Source organism: Ranitomeya imitator, chromosome 5, assembly GCF_032444005.1.
Source record: "Ranitomeya imitator isolate aRanImi1 chromosome 5, aRanImi1.pri, whole genome shotgun sequence".
NCBI lineage: Eukaryota > Metazoa > Chordata > Amphibia > Anura > Dendrobatidae > Ranitomeya > Ranitomeya imitator.
The window spans coordinates 486,667,007-486,672,573 of NC_091286.1; the positions used below are offsets into that span (position 1 = coordinate 486,667,007).

The 5,567-nt window shown below is 45.1% G+C and overlaps 1 pseudogene; it reads right to left on the reverse strand.

The window, feature by feature from the left end:
• Positions 1 to 386: 386 nt before the first annotated feature.
• On the reverse strand, positions 387 to 5,025 carry LOC138637817 (piwi-like protein 1 pseudogene; annotated as a pseudogene).
• Between the last annotated feature and the right edge of the window lie 542 nt (positions 5,026 to 5,567).

Genomic DNA, 5,567 nt, shown 5'->3' on the forward strand with positions numbered 1-5,567 from the left:
TTCTTCTGTCTGCTAACTTTGGTCTACTCAGTATTCATTGTTTTTAAATATTAAAAATAAATAAATAAATTACACAGTCTGTTATCTCCTTCACACGCCTGGTGTATCTGTGGTGTAAAAATATTCTGTTTGCAGACATACGTTGCATTGTTCTGTCTGCTAGCCTTGGTGTACTCAGTATTTATTGTTTTACAAAAAAAATAAAAAATTAAAGAAAATTTATGCAGTCTGTTATGTCAGGCTGAGGCCTGGTGTATCTGTGGTAGAAAAATCGTTAGCTCCGCAGGCATAAATTGCATAGTTCTGTCTGCTAGCCTTGTTCAAATCATTTTTATTTTTTTTTTAAATCAGAAAACAACAAAAACATTTTTATACAGGCTGTTATATCACGCTGAGGCTTGGTGTATCTGTGGTGGCAAAATCGTAGCTTCGCAGGCATAAGTTGCATAGTTCTGTCTGTAAGCCTTGTTAAACTCTTTTTTCAAAAATTCACCTAAAACCCCCCAAAAGTCCTCAATTTCAACCAACACCGCACGGTTCATCCTGATGCGCATTTGCTGTGTGATCTTGAACAGGTTCCGCAGAAGAGCATTTGCCAAGTCCTAATTTTTCCGGGGGCAAAAGAGCAGCCGATTATTCATATCTCAGGGGCTGATCAGGACTGGACCCCTCTGTTCTCACAACCAATCAGTAAACCGTGGATTATATTCAGCAGATTTGTCTGTATGCATGATTTATTTCCGGAGTTGCGATTCTCCCTTCAAACTGTAGCAGTTTTGTATTGAAATTTAGCCTCCAGTCACTTAGTTCTTTCTGAATGCTGTCATTCTTTTGTATGTAGTTCATAAACTTTTCAACTTGCCGCTCCCTCTATTCAGGTGGTAAGCAGGTGTGAACGGCCAGGTCTTTCATGACGTTGAAGTCGTTTCTCATTCTGTCTGTCAGACCTGTTATGCTACAGAACTCTAGCACCAGTACGATGGCTCCGTCTGTGGCTCCTGGCTTTGGCCTCAGTGGGATGTTTATGATTAGCGGCTGGATCATGTCTTTCACTTGTTCATTGTATTGGTTTTTATAGTAGTCCACAAAGCTGATCTCGGTTCCGTCTGCCTTGCCTTCTTAAAGGTGGACGCTGTAGTCATTCTCCAGACGATCTCGTCTATATAGTAGGTTTTAGTGTTGGACTGGGTGAGGACGATCTGTCCAATCAGCTCCTTGCAGCAGGCGTCCTGGAACCTCTGAGGCCCAAACGAGGAGTAGAGGCTGCTCATGATGTCGTGCACAGTCTCGTTCCTAAGGAATTTATGGCTGACATCAATGTTCAACATGATGCTGGACTCGTACTGGAGGATGGAGATGGAAAACCCCAGGCAGATGGCGAGTCGGTGGGCTCTGACTTCGGTGGCATATCCATTATCTTCAGAAGTCTTCAGGAAATGATGTTCTAGAAATGGAAGCAGGTGGGCGAGGTCGGTGGAAGATCATTGGTCAGGGTGACTGTTATCTGTACATTCTCTCCATTTTGAGTTTGGCTGAACACCTTGTGACCTTTTTCAGTGTTTTTGGTAAAAGCAACACGGTTTCATCAAACATCCGCACCTTCCCTATGGTTTCTTCATGCTGGTAGAGGAGGCCATACCACAAATGTTTGGACTCCAAAGTGGGGTTAACGTCAAAGTGATACTGGTTCAGGGTGCTCTGTGGTCGGGACACCAGCTTGATGGGACTGGTCACAAGAGCAATCTTGGCTCCAGAGGTGCCAGCTTTCGATTTTTGGTTGTGTTTGATAGTCTGCTGTGTGTTCACCCCGACATCATGGAAGTCGCACCTACGGCCACCTCTTTCCCTGATAGATGCTTCTGCAAGTCCGGTAGACACCTGCAGAACCTCGGGCGATTATCTCTCAGCTGCCGCTGCTGGTGGACCTCTTTGTCGCCCTCTTCTGACTAGCAAAGGATCAGGCGCTGGCTGCTGAGATCTGACTGCTGGCCGGGGGCCTTGGGGCTGCTGTATCGGTCAAGGTGGTTTTTGTGGGACTTAAACCTGCACACGAGCTCGGCCGCGGGCCCATGATCTTGCTTGTCAGCTCCTCTTTTGTTTTGTACACAAACCACGCACTAGTGTTCATTGTGCCTAGTTTTTAATGAGGCCTTTATCAATGTTTTCTCATTTTCCACCACTAGATCACCATGGTGAACATGTTGTATGCTGCTACAGCCATTCAAGTTTTGGGGAAGGGTGTCTAAGATGCTACCCATAAATAATTTTTTAAAGTTGTAACCCCATGGGGAAATGTTTGTCAGGCCATGCACTTAGTGTATGGGCATTATAAGTCTAGGAAACTGGCTCCTTTAAATTGGGCCTAGTTTTTAATGAGGCCTTCCTCCACCTCTCATCATTTTCCACCACTAAATCACCAGTGTTCACATGTTCCGTGCTGCTACAGACAGTGAATTTTTTGGCAAGTGTGTCTGTGATCCCAATTAAATATTTTTTAAAAATCTATCCCCCATGGGGAAATGTTTCTTAGGCCATACACTTAGTGTATGGGCATTACAAGTCTAGGAGACCTGCTCCTTTAAATTTGGCCTAGTTTTTAAAGAGGCTTTCATCAATGTTTCCTCATTCTCCCCCACTAGATCACCATGGAGAACATGTTGCATACTGCTGCAACCATTCAATTTTTGGGCAAGAGTGTCTATGATACTACCCGTAAATATTTTTTTGAAGCTGCAAACACCCATGGGGAAATGTTTGTCAGGCCATGGAGTTAGTGTATGTATGCAGAACTCTGCTATTGTACCCTGCCCTGATCTGCGGCGAGCAGGCTTTTCTGGGACTAAGTCCTGCTTTGCACACACTGAGCATGCCCAGGGCAAGATCTCTCTGTGGAGATCTAGGGTCACATGCTCAGTACTGCAGCAACTTCCATTGGTCCTTCTAGGAAGGTCCTGTACGTGCTGCAACTATTTAAGGCTCGCATGGCCGCACGGCCATGCGCTAGTATCTTCCTATGTTATGTGCTTTGCGCCAGTGTGGTCATGTGTTTGTATGTGTTCAGGGACCCGGCTGAAATAAGCCCCTAGAATGTTGACACCTCCGGCGAGGAGATTGTGTTTGTGTGTATTCAGGGACCTGGCTGAAATAAGCCCCTAGAATGCTGGCATCTCCGGCGAGGAGTTTTGTGTGCATGCATGACCACTGACTGCTCTCGTTTGGGTAGTTAGCCTGTGCCTCTGTGAAAGTCTAACAGAGCACAGAGCTTTGCTTTCTTGGCTACTCTGTGAAGCTAACAAAGCTGGTTCTTACCGCCATATAGTGCCGCCATTTACTTAGCAGCAGGTTCTTTCCTGCACGGTGGATCCCGGGTTGTGAACGCACCAACCCCATCTAATTAATATATTCGGTGCGTTCCGCCAACCCTAACACACTATTCTGCATTTTAGCACTACGAGATTCACAGTTAAACGCATGTTAATAACGCATGTAACAGTTCATGCATACAATAGGGGACCTGACTTTAAAATAGTTTGTAGCATCTAGTGTGTTATAGAGGCCTGATCCAGAGGCCACAAAAAGTCTTCTATTCTAAGTGTTATACATTAGGGGACCTAACTTTAAAATAGTTTGTAGCATCTAGTGTGTTATAGATGCCTGATCCAGAGGCCAACAAAAAAATCCCTCTGTTCCTATTGTCATACAGTATGAGACCTGACTTTAAAATAGTTTGCAGCATTTAGTGTGCTAGAGAGGCCTAATTCAGAGGCCATGAAAAGTCTTCTGTTACTAGTGTTCCTAGTGTCATACAGTAGAGGACCGGACTTTAAAATAGTTTGTAGCATCTAGTGTGCTATAGAGGCATGATCCAGAGGCCACCAAAAGTTCTTCTGTTCCTAGTGTCATACAGTAGGGGGCCTGACTTTGACATAGTTTGCAGCATCAAGTGTGTTATAGAGCCCTGATCCAGAGGCCAAAGAAAATTATTCTGTTCCTAGTGTCATACAGCAGGGCATATGACTTTAAATTAGTTTGTAGCATCTAGCGAGTTATAGAAGCCTGATCCAGAGGGTAGAAAAATACTTTTTTTCCTAGTGTCATACAGTAGAGGAACTGACTAGTTTGTAGTATCGAGTGTACTATAGAGGCCTGATCCAAAAGCCACCAAAAGTCCTTCAGTTCCTAGTGTCATACAGTGGGAAATCAGACTTTATAATAGTTTGTAGCATCCAGTGTGTTATAGAGGCCTTATGACCCTAGTCATCAGATGTTAACCCCTGTGGGAGGTGATCCTGATGAGATTCCGTTATCTATGGCTCACGTGGACTGCACTGTGCTGTCAGAGCAGGAAGAGGAGGAGGGTGACTCCAAGGGCGAGGAATGTGATAACACAGAGTATGATGCTGATGAGTTGTTAGATCCCAGTTGGCAAGAACATAGAGGCATACAGTTGAGTAGGTCATCAAAGAAGGAAGACGAGGAGGTTACATTGCACCGAACATAGCAGACACATAGTGATGCAGCCATGACAAGCAATGAATCCTCAGCCACAACTGTGACTGAGACAAGCAGCATCTGCAGGTCTGCAGCTTGCAGGCGTGGCAAGGGTTGCCAAGCCAGGGCCATTTTGACACTGCAAAGGGTGACGCAGATCACGTAATCTGCCAACTTTGCAAAAAAATCTGAGTTGAGGTAAAAAGTGCAATAATTTGACTACTACATGTATGAACCATCACATGCAAAATCAACATGTGTTACTTTTGGAATCCCACTGTGCAAAAATGAGGACCAACAGACCTCAACAACCATCAGACGCACCATCAATCACATTTGCAGCTTCTTCCTCCTCTGTTATTGTGCCAACTACTGAGATTCAGGTTTTTGACCACAGAACCTCGGGTTCTTTACCCGCTCCAGTCATGCTGACTGAGAGCCCACCATCATCTGTGATGGAGGCGGACAAGCCTGCTGTTTTTCACCGATCTCAGAGAATGAGTACACCACAGCGTCCTCAATCAACTGTAACATCTCCGCCTGCACCTCTCTCATGTGCCAGCAGTTTGTCCAGTTCACCGTACCCCACCCTCTCTCAGCACGGCAGCCACTCCATGGTTCTGCAGTTGTGGTCAGTGTTAAAATTTATATGTCTTGGAGACTGCAGTCATACAGCTGAAAAGTTATGGACAGCTCTTGAGACAGAGTTTGATCAATGTCTATCTTTGCTGAACCTGCATCCAGGGAAAGCCGTGTCCGATAATGGTGCGAGCATCGTAGTGGCCCTATGGCGAGGCAAGCTCACACATTTGTCTTGCATGGCTCTTGTCCTCTATGTGGTGGTACAACATTTTCTCCGCCATTATCCTTGCATGGGTGAGCTGCTCCAGAAAGCATGTGTGCTCATTTTCACCTTTCGCACCCCTCAAGTCAATGACTTGCATCGATACATAGATCTTTGTCTATGTCAGTTAACAGGTTGATATGCAATGTGCTGTGGAATTCCACTCTGCTCATGTTGCAGCGACTATGGCAGCAGTAACAATCCCTGATGCAGTATGTCATGTTTTATAGCA